The sequence below is a fragment of the Oncorhynchus clarkii genome, chromosome 24 (assembly GCF_045791955.1).
Source record: "Oncorhynchus clarkii lewisi isolate Uvic-CL-2024 chromosome 24, UVic_Ocla_1.0, whole genome shotgun sequence".
NCBI lineage: Eukaryota > Metazoa > Chordata > Actinopteri > Salmoniformes > Salmonidae > Oncorhynchus > Oncorhynchus clarkii.
Window position 1 is genome coordinate 44,606,824 of NC_092170.1, and position 20,000 is coordinate 44,626,823.

Below are 20,000 nucleotides of genomic sequence, written 5' to 3' on the forward strand. Positions count from 1 at the left end.
GAGAATTATTTATTTCAGCTTTTATTTCTTTCATCACATTCCTAGGGGGTCAGAAGTTTACATACACTCAATTAGTATTTGGTAGCATTGCCTTTTAAATTGTTTAACTTGGGTCAAACGTTTCGGGTAGCCTTCCACAAGCTTCACACAATAAGTTGGGTGAATTTTGGCCCATTCCTCCTGACAGAGCTGGTGTAACTGAGTCAGGTTTGTAGGCCTCCTTGCTCACACACGCATTTTTCAGTTCTGCCAACACCTTTTCTATGGGATTGAAGTGCACCAGTCCCTCCTGCAGCAAACCACCCCCACAACACTAACTAAAGATAATACCCACTGCTTGTAGCTATGTATTAATCTAACAGGACATTTAATGTCCCAAAATAATTCCTATTGAGCTCAAAATGTAGAATTGAATTAACAATTAATGTCCCAGTTGTAGCCTACCGCCCATTGAGGCCTATGCATTTCACACTCTGTAACTCAAAGCCATATCAAATATCTTGTTTTAATAATAAAATAATTCCTATTGAGCTCAAAATGTAGAATTGAGAAATAAAAAGTAGCCCTACAGAAAGCTGAGGACATCCTCTCTTCATCTGTGATCACAAGATAGTTGTGTTTTGTCCCAAAAAAGTTGATTTAAAAATGTTATACAATAAGAACACTTAAGAGTGGCTCGCTCGACACATCAGCAGGCCCCATCAGCATGCCAGCTTAAGCCCCACCCTCTTCAACATATATATCAACGAATTGGCGCGGGCACTAGAAAAGTCTGCAGCACCCGGCCTCACCCTGCTAGAATCTGAAGTCAAATGTCTGCTGTTTGCTGATGATCTGGAGCTTCTGTCACCAACCAAGGAGGGCCTACAGCAGCACCTAGATCTTATGCACAGATTCTGTCAGACCTGGGCCCTCACAGTAAATCTCAGTAAGACCAAAATAGCGGTTGCCAGATAATTGAATGTTAATTTCTCTACCATAAGCCGCCTCCAACTTTGTTTTAGATCATTTGTCAGTACGTCCATCTGGGCTCACAGCCGCAGACCACGTGTAACCGCGCCAGCCCAGGAACTCCACATCTGGCTTCTTCACCTGTGGGATCGTCTGAGAACAGCCACTCAGATAGCTGATGAACCTGTGGGATAGTCTGAGACCAGCCACTCAGATAGCTGATGAACCTGTGGGATCGTCTGAGACCAGCCACTCAGATAGCTGATGAACCTGTGGGATCGTCTGAGACCAGCCACTCAGATAGCTGATGAACCTGTGGGATCGTCTGAGACCAGCCACTCAGATAGCTGATGAACCTGTGGGATCGTCTGAGACCAGCCACTCAGATAGCTGATGAACCTGTTCAAAAACGGTCAGAAACCGTCTCAGGGACGCTCATCTGCAACGTCCGTCGTCCTCACCAGGGTCTTAAATTGACTGCAGTTCCCTAAAAACATCTGAATGAGCGATGAATATTCAAAATTCAGGAAGTCCGTTTCCTATTTTTCTGACTCAGTGTTTGGAGAGAGTCTGGTCCAACAGCTGATCGGTTACTGCAACAATACTGAAGACCAGAGCAGAACTCAAATAAACAACACAACCACAGAGCTATTTATCCCCAGAGACACCACTTTCATCCACTCCGACAGGGCTAGAGACACTACTCAGCTCCACTACAACAGGACTAGAGACACTACTCAGCTCCACTACAACAGGACTAGAGACACTACTCAGCTCCACTACAACAGGACTAGAGACACTACTCAGCTCCACTACAACAGGACTAGAGACACTACTCAGCTCCACTACAACAGGACTAGAGACACTACTCAGCTCCACTACAACAGGACTAGAGACACTACTCAGCTCCACTACAACAGGACTAGAGACACTACTCAGCTCCACTACAACAGGACTAGAGACACTACTCAGCTCCACTACAACAGGACTAGAGACACTACTCAGCTCCACTACAACAGGACTAGAGACACAACTCAGCTCCACTACAACAGGACTAGAGACACTACTGTCACCCCCCCCAACAGGGCCAGAGACACTACTGTCACCCCCTCCAACAGGGCCAGAGACACTACTGTCATCCCCTCCAACAGGGCCAGAGACACTACTGTCACCCCCTCCAACAGGGCTAGAGACACTACTGTCACCCCCTCCAACAGGGCTAGAGACACTACTGTCACCCCCTCCAACAGGGCCAGAGACACTACTGTCATCCCCTCCAACAGGGCTAGAGACACTACTGTCATCCCCTCCAACAGGGCCAGAGACACTACTGTCATCCCCTCCAACAGGGCCAGAGACACTACTGTCACCCCCTCCAACAGGGCCAGAGACACTACTGTCATCCCCTCCAACAGGGCTAGAGACACTACTGTCACCCCCTCCAACAGGGCCAGAGACACTACTGTCATCCCCTCCAACAGGGCTAGAGACACTACTGTCATCCCCTTCAACAGGGCTAGACCAGAGACCAGTGAGGTTAGCTAGCTACCTCTGACTAGCTGTTGCTGACTTTGCCTTGGTTGCCTGGCTAACATCTGGGCTGCAGGCAGAGAGAGAGGAACCCCAGGAACCAGGGTTGGCTGAGAGGAGGACTCCCAAAATAACAGAGAAACCACTTTCCCTCTTTCACACAGCCATTCAATTCCACCATGACACAACTCCCCCCCCCCCCTCTCTCTCTCACCCTCTCACCTCCCCAAAAGAACACATCCTCTCTCTCTTTCTCTCCCCCACCACACCACATCCTCTCCCTCTCTCTCTCTCTGTCTCTCTCTCTATGTCTCTCTCTCTCTCTCTCTCTCTCCCTCTCGCTCGCTCTCTCCCTCTCTCTCTCTCTCTCTCTCTCTCTCTCTCTCTCTCTCTCCCTCTCTCTCTCTCTCTCTCTCCCTCTCGCTGTCTCTCCCTCTCTCTCTCACCCTCTCACCTCCCCAAAAGAACATATCATCTCTCTCTGTGTCTCTCTCTCTCTCTCTCTCTCTCTCTCTCTCTCAATTCTAGGGGTTTTATTGGCATGGGAAATATATGTTTACATTGACCAAACAAGTGAAATAGATAATAAACAAAAGTGAAATAAACAATAAAGACAGTAAACATTACATTCACAAAAGTTCCAAAAGAATAGAGGCATTTCAAACATATTATGTTTAATTATGTCTCTCTGGTTGTTGAAACACACTCACATAGAGGTAATGATTCCTCCTCAGTGTTCCCCTCTGAATCCTTTTCTACACTCTTCATTATTCTGATGTTCTGACAGGTTCCTCTGTTCTATTCTAACCTGACCTCAACCAAACCCTCCCTACCCCTAAACCCCAACCCCTGGGAGACACCCAGGACAAAGGAGCCATCCACTACATCTCTCTCTCTCTCTCTCTCTCTCTCTCTCTCTCTATCTGTCTCTCTCTCTCTCTCTCTCTCTCTCTCTCTCTCTCTCTCTCTCTCTCTCTCTCTCTCTCTCTCTCTCTCTCTGTCTCTCTCTCTGTCTCTCTCTCACTCTCTGTCTCTCTCTGTCTCTCTCTCTCTCTCTCTCTCTCTCTCTCTCTCTCTCTCTCTCTCTCTCTCTCTCTCGCTCCTGCTTTAATCATCAGAGTGAATCATCAGAAATAACCTCTGTCATTATGCATCAACCTCACTTGTTAAAACACTAATCAATCAGATCATTCAGCCACAGTCCAGACGTCCACTAGTGATCCAATCAGGTTGCTGTGTCTGATTGTGATTACGACAGTGGAGTCAGAATGACCAACAGAGCCATTAGCGGAGAAGGGGTTTGAATCATTACACGTGCTGCTTACATTCAAATAGACCACTTAACATACCTCTCTCATGTGTTTGTCATTATCCCCAGCCCTAATCGGCCAAACATTATTCTACTATAACGGCACGGCCGTGTTTACCTCCGTCTGTATGATAAGTACCACTAATGATTTATTTCATTTTTTCTACTAATCACCCAAACAGAAAAACACGCCTTTAAAAATAACACAACGGTTTCTCAGGAAACTTGATCACTTATATCACAATACAGAACATTATGTCACAATACAGAACATTATGTCACAATACAGAACATTATGTCACAATACAGAACATTATGTCACAATACAGAACATTATGTCACAATACAGAACATTATGTCACAATACAGAACATTATATCACAATACAGAACATTATATCACAATACAGAACATTATGTCACAATACAGAACATTATGTCACAATATACAACATTATATCACAATACAGAACATTATGTCACAATACAGAGCATTATCTCACAATATACAACATTATATCACAATACAGAACATTATGTCACAATACAGAACATTATGTCACAATACAGAACATTATATCACAATACAGAACATTATATCACAATACAGAACATTATGTCACAATACAGAACATTATGTCACAATACAGAACATTATGTCACAATACAGAACATTATGTCACAATACAGAACATTATGTCACAATACAGAACATTATCTCACAATATACAACATTATATCACAATACAGAACATTATGTCACAATACAGAGCATTATCTCACAATATACAACATTATATCACAATACAGAACATTATGTCACAATACAGAACATTATCTCACAATATACAACATTATATCACAATACAGAACATTATATCACAATACAGAACATTATGTCACAATACAGAACATTTTCTCACAATATACAACATTATATCACAATATACAACATTATATCACAATATAGAACATTATCTCACAATACACAACATTATATCTCACTACAGAGCATGAAATCACACTCACAATACATACACAACATCGGTCAAATATACAGAAATCCCCAAATACCCTGTGCGTCCATAATCTACATGTTAAAAGGTTATCTGGCTAGCACAGCAGTAGGCGAGCAGGGGGACGGCCGGGTCGGTAGCAACACAAAGACTTCAGGTCTCTGATCTGAGCTCTTCTAATAACGGAGAGCAGAGAGAATAGCTTTGGAAGTCAACGGAAGTGTCTTCTTGTCCCCCTGTAGAGGAAACAATGGCCGGAGAGACCGTTTGAACTTTAAAGAGTTTTATTTGGAAGCGCTCATGTGTGCTCTCACTGGCTCCGTGCCTCCTGAGACACATTCAAACCTTTTTGTTGGCCCCCACTAAGAAGTGTTCCTGGTTGTAAGTGGCCCCTATGTAACGTTAGGAGCTGTGAAACAACCGTGATATGGGGAGGGGGGGGGGGGGGGGGAACATTACATGGAAACTAACAGGTAATAAAATAACAACAGCAAAGCATCTTAGTTAGTTAGTTCCTCAGACATTCTGAATAATAATAACATTAGACAATAATCTAGGACTAAATGAAATATGGTAGACAATAATCTAGGACTAAATGAAATATGGTAGACAATAATCTAGGACTAAATGAAATATAGTAGACAATAATCTAGGACTAAATGAAATATGGTAGACAATAATCTAGGACTAAATGAAATATAGTAGACAATAATCTAGGACTAAATGAAATATAGTAGACAATAATCTAGGACTAAATGAAATATAGTAGACAATAATCTAGGACTAAATGAAATATAGTAGACAATAATCTAGGACTAAATGAAATATGGTAGACAATAATCTAGGACTAAATGAAATATAGTAGACAATAATCTAGGACTAAATGAAATATGGTAGACAATAATCTAGGACTAAATGAAATATAGTAGACAATAATCTAGGACTAAATTAAATATAGTAGACAATAATCTAGGACTAAATGAAATATGGTAGACAATAATCTAGGACTAAATGAAATATAGTAGACAATAATCTAGGACTAAATTAAATATAGTAGACAATAATCTAGGACTAAAGGAAATATAGTTACTGTGAAACTCTATTTTAGACATAAAGACAACAAATATAAACTGTTTTCTATACCGCGGACGGGCCAGGTTATATTGATGTACGACAGAGAAAGGAAACAAGGAGAATAGACTGAAAGGGGTAATTCCACTGTAACAGATGTTTCACTTCAAATGTATGCCAAAACAAAAACCATTGATTTCAAAGTTTAACAAACCATATCAAATCAACTCTATACTTCATTGTAACAGTTTACACTGAACATTTTACAAAATTATTTTACATTGCATTTACTGTCCAGATGCAAAAAATTTGGTAACAGAATTTCGGTAAATTCCATTTTAACAAATTATAATTATAAAAATGATTAATGTTAAAATGAATATCTGCTCCAAATGAAAATTCAATGATGTCTTCAGAAAGAAGATGTGTGTCATCTATGATACGACAACGTGACATATTGAACTACATCAAGGAATGTGGATTGACACCCGGTAACGGAATTTCATCCCGGGTCCCTGATCGGTACGACACAGCAGCGTCTTAGCCAGTTTGACTAAAATATCATTGAGTCTTAGTCATATTTTCATCATTTGAATAATGATTTAGCCTAGTTACCATTCACAGTTGAGCTCACTCAGTTTAGCCCAAAGCTGATTGGCAATTATTTAATCTTTTGGGGTTTTTTTTCAAGGGAGCCCAAATGCAGGCTGGCTTCCCTTGAATTCAACGGGCGGCAACAACAACGTCTTTCTGACCAGAGAACATCAGATACTGTAGAGACGCTACACCTACTGAGACAGAGGGGGCGTTGTCTCGTTCGCTGCAATGCTTTTTCCGCTGAGATACATTCAACCTCTTGCGAATGGAAGAAGATTTATGTTTCAAAACGTTTGGACCTCAAAGTAATGCACAGTAGTACTCAGTACAGTAGTACTCAGTACAGTAGTACTCAGTACAGTACAGTAGTACTCAGTACAGTACAGTAGTACTCAGTACAGTAGTACTCAGTACAGCACAGTAGTACTCAGTACAGTAGTACTCAGTACAGTACAGTAGTACTCAGTACAGTACAGTAGTACTCAGTACAGTACAGTAGTACTCAGTACAGTAGTACTCAGTACAGTACAGTAGTACTCAGTACAGTAGTACTCAGTACAGTACAGTAGTACTCAGTACAGTACAGTAGTACTCAGTACAGTACAGTAGTACTCAGTACAGTAGTACTCAGTACAGTACAGTAGTACTCAGTACAGTAGTACTCAGTACAGTACAGTAGTACTCAGTACAGTACAGTAGTACTCAGTACAGTAGTACTCAGTACAGTAGTACTCAGTACAGTACAGTAGTACTCAGTACAGCACAGTAGTACTCAGTACAGTACAGTAGTACTCAGTACAGCACAGTAGTACTCAGTACAGTAGTACTCAGTACAGTAGTACTCAGCACAGTAGTACTCAGTACAGTAGTACTCAGTACAGTACAGTAGTACTCAGTACAGCACAGTAGTACTCAGTACAGTACAGTAGTACTCAGTACAGCACAGTAGTACTCAGTACAGCACAGTAGTACTCAGTACAGTAGTACTCAGTACAGTAGTACTCAGCACAGTAGTACTCAGTTAAGTAGTACTCAGCACAGTAGTACTCAGTACAGTACAGCACAGAATAGCAGAGCAGAGCTCAGTATAGTACAGTAGAGTTCAGTAGAGTTTAGTACAATACAGTACAATACAGTACAATACAGTACAATACAGTACAATAAGGTACAATATATAGTAGTGGGGAGTCGACTCCAAAATAATCCATTCCTCGACTCCCACTCCAGTTTCGACTCCCAGTTTGTTTCGACTCCCAGTTTCGACTCCCATGTCTTGGTGTCAAGCTTACGGAATCGACCCTTTGACTCCTAAAATTCTGTATTTTTGCAACGGAGGAAACTAGTTGCAGTAGCCTACTTCGAGAACACAAACTCTTGCATCTTCCACAGCAAAGAAAGCAAGCTAGAGAGGGAGAGAGAGAGATGGGAAGGGCATAGATAGGCATGTCAGCTCCCAGGCAGACAGTCAGAACTGTGCATCGGTAATCAACAGATGTAGGATATAGCAATGCTGTATTTAGCAAGTTCACAAAACCCTTGGCTGGCTGTTGATGTCCTAAGGCAGGGCTCGCCAACCCTGTTCCTGGAGGTTGTTCCTTGACTGTACTCTACTGTGCTGTTCTGTAGTGTTATGCAGAAATTCCATTACCAAATTGGTAACGTAATTTCGAGTTGTAATCACTTAATAATTCATAAACAAAACAAAATCAGTAAAAAATACTCTTATTAACTAATTAAAAGGTCTTCCTTGTTACTTCTGTGAACTGTCATTAGCCTCCCTCCTGGCGAGGGACAGACATTACTGTCATTATCCTCCCTCCTCGCGAGGGACAGACATTACTGTCATTATCCTCCCTCCTCACGAGGGACAGACATTACTGTCATTATCCTCCCTCCTCACGAGGGACAGACATTACTGTCATTATCCTCCCTCCTCGCGAGGGACAGACATTACTGTCATTATCCTCCCTCCTCACGAGGGACAGACATTACTGTCATTATCCTCCCTCCTCGCGAGGGACAGACATTACTGTCATTATCCTCCCTCCTCACGAGGGACAGACATTACTGTCATTAGCCTCCCTCCTTGCGAGGGACAGACATTACTGTCATTATCCACCCTCCTCGCGAGGGACAGACATTACTGTCATTATCCTCCCTCCTCGCGAGGGACAGACATTACTGTCATTATCCTCCCTCCTCATAAGGGACAGACATTACTGTCATTATCCTCCCTCCTCGCGAGGGACAGACATTACTGTCATTATCCTCCCTCCTCACGAGGGACAGACATTACTGTCATTATCCTCCCTCCTCGCGAGGGACAGACATTACTGTCATTATCCTCCCTCCTCGCGAGGGACAGACATTACTGTCATTATCCTCCCTCCTCACAAGGGACAGACATTACTGTCATTATCCTCCCTCCTCGCGAGGGACAGACATTACTGTCATTATCCTCCCTCCTCGCGAGGGACAGACATTACTGTCATTATCCTCCCATCTCGCGAGGGACAGACATTACTGTCATTATCCTCCCTCCTCGCGAGGGACAGACATTACTGTCATTATCCTCCCTCCTCGCGAGGGACAGACATTACTGTCATTATCCTCCCTCCTCGCGAGGGACAGACATTACTGTCATTATCCTCCCTCCTCGCGAGGGACAGACATTACTGTCATTATCCTCCCTCCTCGCGAGGGACAGACATTACTGTCATTATCCTCCCTCCTCGCGAGGGACAGACATTACTGTCATTATCCTCCCTCCTCACGAGGGACAGACATTACTGTCATTATCCTCCCTCCTCGCGAGGGACAGACATTACTGTCATTATCCTCCCTCCTCGCGAGGGACAGACATTACTGTCATTATCCTCCCTCCTCACAAGGGACAGACATTACTGTCATTATCCTCCCTCCTCGCGAGGGACAGACATTACTGTCATTATCCTCCCTCCTCGCGAGGGACAGACATTACTGTCATTATCCTCCCATCTCGCGAGGGACAGACATTACTGTCATTATCCTCCCTCCTCGCGAGGGACAGACATTACTGTCATTATCCTCCCTCCTCGCGAGGGACAGACATTACTGTCATTATCCTCCCTCCTCGCGAGGGACAGACATTACTGTCATTATCCTCCCTCCTCGCGAGGGACAGACATTACTGTCATTATCCTCCCTCCTCGCGAGGGACAGACATTACTGTCATTATCCTCCCTCCTCGCGAGGGACAGACATTACTGTCATTATCCTCCCTCCTCGCGAGGGACAGACATTACTGTCATTATCCTCCCTCCTCGCGAGGGACAGACATTACTGTCATTATCCTCCCTCCTCGCGAGGGACAGACATTACTGTCATTATCCTCCCTCCTCGCGAGGGACAGACATTACTGTCATTAGCCTCCCTCCTCGCGAGGGACAGACATTACTGTCATTAGCCTCCCTCCTCGCGAGGGACAGACATTACTGACATTATCCTCCCTCCTCACGAGGGACAGACATTACTGTCATTATCCTCCCTCCTCGCGAGGGACAGACATTACTGTCATTAGCCTCCCTCCTCGCGAGGGACAGACATTACTGTCATTATCCTCCCTCCTCGCGAGGGACAGACATTACTGTCATTATCCTCCCTCCTCACGAGGGACAGACATTACTGTCATTAGCCTCCCTCCTTGCGAGGGACAGACATTACTGACATTATCCGCCCTCCTCGCGAGGGACAGACATTACTGTCATTATCCTCCCTCCTCACAAGGGACAGACATTACTGTCATTATCCTCCCTCCTCGCGAGGGACAGACATTACTGTCATTATCCTCCCTCCTCGCGAGGGACAGACATTACTGTCATTATCCTCCCTCCTCGCGAGGGACAGACATTACTGTCATTATCCTCCCTCCTCGCGAGGGACAGACATTACTGTCATTATCCTCCCTCCTCGCGAGGGACAGACATTACTGTCATTATCCTCCCTCCTCGCGAGGGACAGACATTACTGTCATTATCCTCCCTCCTCGCGAGGGACAGACATTACTGTCATTATCCTCCCTCCTCGCGAGGGACAGACATTACTGTCATTATCCTCCCTCCTCGCGAGGGACAGACATTACTGTCATTATCCTCCCTCCTCGCGAGGGACAGACATTACTGTCATTATCCTCCCTCCTCGCGAGGGACAGACATTACTGTCATTATCCTCCCTCCTCGCGAGGGACAGACATTACTGTCATTATCCTCCCTCCTCGCGAGGGACAGACATTACTGTCATTATCCTCCCTCCTCGCGAGGGACAGACATTACTGTCATTATCCTCCCTCCTCGCGAGGGACAGACATTACTGTCATTATCCTCCCTCCTCGCGAGGGACAGACATTACTGTCATTATCCTCCCTCCTCGCGAGGGACAGACATTACTGTCATTATCCTCCCTCCTCGCGAGGGACAGACATTACTGTCATTATCCTCCCTCCTCGCGAGGGACAGACATTACTGTCATTATCCTCCCTCCTCGCGAGGGACAGACATTACTGTCATTATCCTCCCTCCTCGCGAGGGACAGACATTACTGTCATTATCCTCCCTCCTCGCGAGGGACAGACATTACTGTCATTATCCTCCCTCCTCGCGAGGGACAGACATTACTGTCATTATCCTCCCTCCTCGCGAGGGACAGACATTACTGTCATTATCCTCCCTCCTCGCGAGGGACAGACATTACTGTCATTATCCTCCCTCCTCGCGAGGGACAGACATTACTGTCATTATCCTCCCTCCTCGCGAGGGACAGACATTACTGTCATTATCCTCCCTCCTCGCGAGGGACAGACATTACTGTCATTATCCTCCCTCCTCACGAGGGACAGACATTACTGTCATTATCCTCCCTCCTCGCGAGGGACAGACATTACTGTCATTATCCTCCCTCCTCGCGAGGGACAGACATTACTGTCATTATCCTCCCTCCTCACAAGGGACAGACATTACTGTCATTATCCTCCCTCCTCGCGAGGGACAGACATTACTGTCATTATCCTCCCTCCTCGCGAGGGACAGACATTACTGTCATTATCCTCCCATCTCGCGAGGGACAGACATTACTGTCATTATCCTCCCTCCTCGCGAGGGACAGACATTACTGTCATTATCCTCCCTCCTCGCGAGGGACAGACATTACTGTCATTATCCTCCCTCCTCGCGAGGGACAGACATTACTGTCATTATCCTCCCTCCTCGCGAGGGACAGACATTACTGTCATTATCCTCCCTCCTCGCGAGGGACAGACATTACTGTCATTATCCTCCCTCCTCGCGAGGGACAGACATTACTGTCATTATCCTCCCTCCTCGCGAGGGACAGACATTACTGTCATTATCCTCCCTCCTCGCGAGGGACAGACATTACTGTCATTATCCTCCCTCCTCGCGAGGGACAGACATTACTGTCATTATCCTCCCTCCTCGCGAGGGACAGACATTACTGTCATTAGCCTCCCTCCTCGCGAGGGACAGACATTACTGTCATTATCCTCCCTCCTCGCGAGGGACAGACATTACTGACATTATCCTCCCTCCTCACGAGGGACAGACATTACTGTCATTATCCTCCCTCCTCGCGAGGGACAGACATTACTGTCATTAGCCTCCCTCCTCGCGAGGGACAGACATTACTGTCATTATCCTCCCTCCTCGCGAGGGACAGACATTACTGTCATTATCCTCCCTCCTCACGAGGGACAGACATTACTGTCATTAGCCTCCCTCCTTGCGAGGGACAGACATTACTGACATTATCCGCCCTCCTCGCGAGGGACAGACATTACTGTCATTATCCTCCCTCCTCACAAGGGACAGACATTACTGTCAGCCTCCCTCCTTATCCTCCCTCCTCGCGAGGGACAGACATTACTGTCATTATCCTCCCTCCTCGCGAGGGACAGACATTACTGTCATTATCCTCCCTCCTCGCGAGGGACAGACATTACTGTCATTATCCTCCCTCCTCGCGAGGGACAGACATTACTGTCATTATCCTCCCTCCTCGCGAGGGACAGACATTACTGTCATTATCCTCCCTCCTCGCGAGGGACAGACATTACTGTCATTATCCTCCCTCCTCGCGAGGGACAGACATTACTGTCATTATCCTCCCTCCTCGCGAGGGACAGACATTACTGTCATTATCCTCCCTCCTCGCGAGGGACAGACATTACTGTCATTATCCTCCCTCCTCGCGAGGGACAGACATTACTGTCATTATCCTCCCTCCTCGCGAGGGACAGACATTACTGTCATTATCCTCCCTCCTCGCGAGGGACAGACATTACTGTCATTATCCTCCCTCCTCGCGAGGGACAGACATTACTGTCATTATCCTCCCTCCTCGCGAGGGACAGACATTACTGTCATTATCCTCCCTCCTCGCGAGGGACAGACATTACTGTCATTATCCTCCCTCCTCGCGAGGGACAGACATTACTGTCATTATCCTCCCTCCTCGCGAGGGACAGACATTACTGTCATTATCCTCCCTCCTCGCGAGGGACAGACATTACTGTCATTATCCTCCCTCCTCGCGAGGGACAGACATTACTGTCATTATCCTCCCTCCTCGCGAGGGACAGACATTACTGTCATTATCCTCCCTCCTCGCGAGGGACAGACATTACTGTCATTATCCTCCCTCCTCACGAGGGACAGACATTACTGTCATTATCCTCCCTCCTCGCGAGGGACAGACATTACTGTCATTATCCTCCCTCCTCGCGAGGGACAGACATTACTGTCATTATCCTCCCTCCTCGCGAGGGACAGACATTACTGTCATTATCCTCCCTCCTCGCGAGGGACAGACATTACTGTCATTAGCCTCCCTCCTCGCGAGGGACAGACATTACTGTCATTATCCTCCCTCCTCGCGAGGGACAGACATTACTGTCATTATCCTCCCTCCTCGCGAGGGACAGACATTACTGTCATTAGCCTCCCTCCTCGCGAGGGATAGAAATTACACAATATCTTAAAGATATGTGGGGTCTTGGTAACAGAATTACAAGACGATGTTTCTTATTAAAGTTACAGAAGGCAGAATAAAAAATAAAACATCTAAAACAAGGAAATTGAAGTGTTGAGATCAGTTGGTTTCGTTACTTCAACATTTCTGTGTTTTGATATATTTGTTTGATCAGAAATCAAAGCCTTTTTCTTATTCCTAGTTTTTAGTGGAAAATGGTTGAAAAATGTATATATGCCTTATTATTTATTTAATGTTTATAAATGCCTACCTTTCATTTGATTCCCAACTTGACATAGTCCTGTGAACTTCTCATGGGTCCTTTTACTACATGAAAATGACCCCAAAATAAAAACCTTAAAGCTGCAATGTGTCACTGTTTGGGTGACCTGACAAAATCTGCGTAGAAATATGAGTTATAGATCTGTCATTCTCGTTGAAAGCCAGTCTAAGAAGTGGTAGATCTGTTCTATATGCGTCTTTTTACTTTGGGTTTTGTACACCAGCTTCAAACAGCTGAAAATACAATATTTTTGGTCATTGGAAAATATATTTCACAGTGGTTTAAATGGTACAATGATTCTTTACACTATACGTGTTTGTTTTGTCACGAAAACTGAAATTAGACAAACTATTATAATTTAACAACCAGGAAATGGCGGAGTGATTTCTGCATAATGCATATTTAACTTAGCCTACAAAATATCACAGCTCTGTATTCATTTCTATTGTGTTGTTGTCAACAGATGACGGAGTAGTGCCTGTGTGTCTCCAGCCCCAAAGCAACATGGAGACGCTAGACAGAGGATCTGAAGAGAGGGACATTCCTGCCTGGCTGGCTGCTCCGACTATGCTTAGCATCTAGATAAATGTCTTCTCTTCTCCAATATCTGTTTCTGCAGCTAATACGTACTGATGTAGGGATCTTCATTTGCAGGATAATTTTCCTGTAAAACGTCTAGTATATTTGAGGTTTTTAAAAGACTTCTAAAGTTTGTAATTTCCACTTTGAAATTTCAGACTTGATTTAAAAAAAAAAAAAATGTATCAACCCTTATAAAAATGTACATGAATTATAATCCACATAATAATTCACATTTCCTGTTCCTGCAGGATTATTTTCCCGCTGTAGCAAACTGGCTCAAATGAAGATGCTACATCTGTAGTGTGTAATACTTGCATGAGTTAATTAATGTATTAAATGTTTAGGATAGCAAGTTTTGCACCTGCAAATATTCATCACAATTAGATACATATTACTAGCTAGGTTTCCATTCAATTGGCAACAGATTTTCATGTGAATATTCAAAAATCTGCTTAAAAACAATATGCGCATTTTCCCACCAGATGTGTGTTCCGGATTTATCGGGCAGTGTATCAAGAAGTAGTGCGGCTTGGCAGGGTCCTGTTTTGGAGGACGCACGGTTCTCGACCTTCTCCTCTCCCCAGTCCTTAATGGAGTTTCAGCAATGGGACAAGACTGTAACTACCAATTGGATGTCACGAAAAAATCAGGTTAAAAAATTACAAAAAATGTAAAAATAAAGATGGAAGTTTAATAACAAATTTGCTTTTTTTCCGTCAGGCGTTTGTTTATCCAACATGTTCTTTACTCACGTAAAAAGGTTGGATGGAAACCTGCTTACTGGTCTTTCATTGGTGTATTATTTTTCTCACCAGCGATAGATAGTCTGTTCAGCACACTTCTATCTCACCAATGATAGTCTGTCTGTCTGTCTGTCTGTCTGTCTGTCTGTCTGTCTGTCTGTCTGTCTGTCTGTCTGTCTGACGACAACAGACAACAGTACAGCTGATCCCGGTTTTACACCACGTCCCTCTCTAATCAACGCACGACCATGCAGGGGCGCAACATTCACTGTCAACCCCACATGCTGAAATTGCATTTTTGTCCACCACAGTTTTATCACTGAAATGAGATACAAAACAGGGCGACGGTGTGCTTTAGGACCATGCAGACGCTCCGGAGCTGGTAGGCTGTTTGGAGTGTTATTCCGACCGGATAAAACAAATACAAAAGAATTACAAAACTATATATAGATACAGTTCAAGTCGGAAGTTTACATAAACTTAGGTTGGAATCATTAAAACTCGTTTTTCAACAACTCAAATTTTGGCAAGTCGGTTAGGACATCTACTTTGTGCATGACACAAGTAATTTTTTCCAGCAATTGTTTACAGACAGTTTATTTCACTTATAATTTCACTGTATCATAATTCCAGTGGGTCAGAAGTTTACATACACTAAGTTGACTGTTTCTTTAAACAGTTTGGGAAATTCCAGAAAATGAAGCTTCTGATAGGCTAATTGACATAATTTGAGTCAATTGGAGGTGTACCTGTGGATGTATTTCAAGGCCTACCTTCAAACTCAGTGCCTCTTGACATCATGGGAAAATCAAAATAAATCAGCCAAGACCTCAGAAAAACAACTGTAGACCTCCACAAGTCTGGTTCATCCTTGGGAGCAATTTCCAAACACCTGAAGGTACCACGTTCATCTGTACAAATAATAGTACGCAAGTATAAACACCATGGGACCACGCAGCCGTCATACCGCTCAGGAAGGAGACGCTTTCTGTCTCCTAGAGAAAAGCTTACTTTGGTGCGAAAAGTGCAAATCAATCCCAGAACAACAGCAAAGGACCTTGTGAAGATGCTGGAGGAAACAAGTACAGTATCTATATCCACAGTAAAACGAGTCCTATATCAACATAACCTGAAAGGCCGCTCAGCAAGGAAGAAGCCACTGCTCCAAAACTGCCATCAAAAAGCCAGACAGACAGTTTGCAACTGCACATGGGGACAAAGATTGTACTTTTTGGACAAATGTCCTCTGGTCTGATGAAACAAAATTAGAACTGTTTGGCCATAATGACCATCGTTATGATTGGAGGAAAAAGGGGGAGGCTTGCAACCCGAAGAACACCATCCCAACCGTGAAGCACGGGCGTGGCAGCATCATGTTGTGGGGGTGCTTTGCTGCAGGAGGGACTGGTGCACTTCACAAAATAGATGGCATCATGAGGTAGGAAAGTTATGTGGATATATTGAAGCAACATCTCAAAACATCAGTCAGGAAGTTAAAGCTTGGTCGCAAATGAGTCTTCCAAATGGACAATGACCCCAAGCATACTTCCAAAGTTGTGGCAAAATGGCTTAAGGACAACAAAGTCAAGGTATTGGAGTGGCCATCACAAAGACCTGACCTCAACCCTATAGAAAGAAAGAAAAGCTGAAATAAATCATTCTCTGTACTATTATTCAGACATTTCACATTCTTAAAATAAAGTGGTGATCCTAACTGACCTAAGACAGGGCTTTTTACTAGGATTGAATTTCAGGAATTGTGGAAAAACTGAGTTTAAATGTATTTGGCTAAAGTGTATATAAACTTCTGACTTCAACTGTAGATATTTATATATATAATGTCCCCCACCCCACTTCTAAAACCAAAGTTGCACCACTGCCACCATGTACGAACACAGACTATGTTGCTATAATACTGTAAAAAGTACTTATTTTGTTACTAACAGGTACTAGTACAATTATTCGTACTATGAGGACCACTCATTATTCTAAATCTACTTACTTCTCCTACTATTACTACACTTTTTAATATTAATATAATTAGTAATATTACAATAAATAATTTCAATCTACTTTGGTTGCATTAGTAAGAATATATAACAACATTTTATTTATATTGAAAAGTTTAAGCATTATGAACCTAAATCTGACATAAAACTATTGATTTAACTTTAAACCACCAAAAATGAAGTAGTACTCTTACTACCGTAGTACTCTTACTAAAGTAGTACTCTTACTAAAGTAGTACTCTTACTATCGTAGTACTCTTACTAAAGTAGTACTCTTACTAAAGTAGTACTCTTACTATCGTAGTACTCTTACTAAAGTAGTATTCTTACTAAAGTAGTACTCTTACTATCGTAGTACTCTTACTAAAGTAGTACTATTACTATCGTAGTACTCTTACTATCGTAGTACTCTTACTAAAGTAGTACTCTTACTATCGTAGTACTCTTACTATCGTAGTACTCTTACTAAAGTAGTACTCTTACTATCGTAGTACTCTTATTATCGTAGTACTATTACTATCGTAGTACTCTTACTAAAGTAGTACTCTTACTATCCTAGTACTCTTACTATCGTAGTACTCTTACTAAAACTCTGTGACAATCGGGAACTGTGCTTCTCAAATGAACTTTCAGGCGCATTGTTTTCTGTGGCTAGGCCTACAATGGTAACAGTTGTTATACAGTACAGTACTCTAGCAAAATAAGTACATTATAGTATGCATCTGGAACAAATCGATATGTAACATTTCTGAGGGATTTGTTGCCTCAATCCATTTTCACCTTTTATGATTGTGACAGCAGAGTGTCAACCAGGGGACATATTTGACATTTCCATCCCAAAAAATATATATATATATATATATATATATATATTCCTTTTATCTTTCAAAGTCAAAACGGCGCCTGGAGGCCATCTGTTTTCAACTGGCCTGCAGGGTTTATTTCCTTCACTTGAGAAGCTACAACTATTTGCTCAGGAACTCATTTGAAGGCATATCTATTGGTGTAGTCATGTTCTTATAAGTTCAAAAATATATATATTTTAATGACTTTTAAAAGACCAACGCCTCCCACTAAATGTATAAAATACATATTCTATACATTATTGAAACAGTCCTTACAGTAGCCTACATTTTCTCAAAACTCTTGAACAAAAATGTTGATTCTACAAAGTGAGTGTTCTTTCCAGATAGGCTACAGTTAATTACCTTGAAACTTGGAAATTACAAAGCAGTTGCATAACCTTTTCTTATGATTTAGGTTATAACTGGCAAAATAGTGTTTTCATTCACCTAAATGTGCGAAATTCATTAGCAACCAGAGAAACAATTTACAATCAATTTTACTGCGTCCTAGATTCAAATAATACTTCTAATATGTTTTATTATAAACGGGCATAAGATACAAGGCTACCAATGCCATGAATGATAACCGAGTGTTGTGTATAGAAGGTATATTACTATAACGTTCGCTCACATACGTTTCGCATCAGTTCAAGTGTAGCCAGCCTAACATTGTTACTTTGAAGCTGTAGCCTCTAGCCCAGAATGTTTTCATATTTGAGAAAACGTATTCATACGTAATTCATATTTTCTGTTCGTGCAGGGGCGCCCCGCTCTCCCTTTACAGAGAAAGAGCAGGGAACCTCGTGCCACCGTGTTTAGTTTTTAACAAATTAGAATTGAACCATGTTTAAATGTTCCCACGTGTCTAATGAATACAGTATACTGTACTTTTATTCCACAAACTAAACAAGACGAACAAGCCGGAACAAAACGTTTCGTCCCAAAGCAACCCTCTCCAGCCAAGAAACTCTAAAACCCGTAAGCAGCGGATCCCCTCTCTCCCTTTCCCTGTTCTTACCTCTCTTGCAGGAGGGTAAAACCTGCAACCAGCCGGGCGAACTAGCAGAAAAGCTCATTCTTCTGATGACAAATCCGTACTGGGCCCTCCATTAGACACGGGCTCAAAGTGCAGAACGAATGGGGAACAGGAAAAAGAAACGGTAAATAACTTTTCTACGGTGGATGAGTGTTTCGGAGCTAAGGTGCGACTGTCGACGTCTCAACTCACGCAGAGTAGTGTAGTTTTAACTATCTGAAGTTACGACGAAATGCGTCCCGCAAAGGAACTCTGGCTCTCAGTGCCGTCTCTCTCTCTCTCTCTCTCTCTCTCTCTCTCTCTCTCTCTCTCTCTCTCTCTCTCTCTCTCACTACCACTGTGTTTTTCAACACATCCTTCATGCCAGGATCGAATTGCTCAGCAAATCATGGCAGCGGCTCGCAGAGCCTGATCGCGAACCCAGGAATGTTCCAGCCCAACAGCTCAATACTGAGAGAGAGAGAGAGAGAGAGAGAGAGAGAGAGAGAGAGAGAGAGAGAGAGAGAGAGAGACAGAGAGAGAGAGACAGAGAGAGAGACAGAGAGAGAGAGACAGAGAGAGAGAGAGAGAGAGAGACAGCGAGAGAGAGAGAGAGAGAGAGACAGAGAGAGAGAGAGACAGAGAGAGAGAGAGAGAAAGACAGAGAGAGAGAGAGAGAGAGAGAGAGAGAGGGAGAGGGGAAACATGAGGGGAGAAAGAGGAGGGGTACCTGTGCGTCAACAACCTTTACCATCAAACAACGAAATCTCTTCTTCCTCCACAGCCTCCATAAAATCAACAGGTATACAATACTACGAAAGGAATTGGCTATACCTTTCATTAATCACACGTTTTAAGGGAAAAACCACAACAACAACAAAAACTATCTTTAGGTCTTTGTTTCATTTGTCCCTTCTGAAAATGTGTTGCATGTCAGCAGTCATGTTTTCACGATACTGGACTTTCAAGAAGCTGTCAAGAAATTGTCACTGGCCACATCATTATGATAAAAATAATAATACAAATACCA

General features: G+C 43.3%; 1 protein-coding gene across 2 annotated transcripts in view; it reads right to left on the reverse strand.

Annotated features, from left to right (window-relative positions):
- LOC139382385 (cell adhesion associated, oncogene regulated) overlaps positions 1 to 19,296 on the reverse strand; it is a 131,237-nt gene extending 111,941 nt beyond the window's left edge. Inside the window, exon 1 of one of the 2 annotated variants that reach the window (XM_071126393.1) lies at positions 18,974 to 19,296. The gene's annotated coding sequence lies outside the window, so the exon portion shown is untranslated. The remainder of the gene's footprint in view (positions 1 to 18,973) is intronic. The other variant, XM_071126394.1, reaches the window with a different exon arrangement.
- Positions 19,297 to 20,000: the final 704 nt, after the last annotated feature.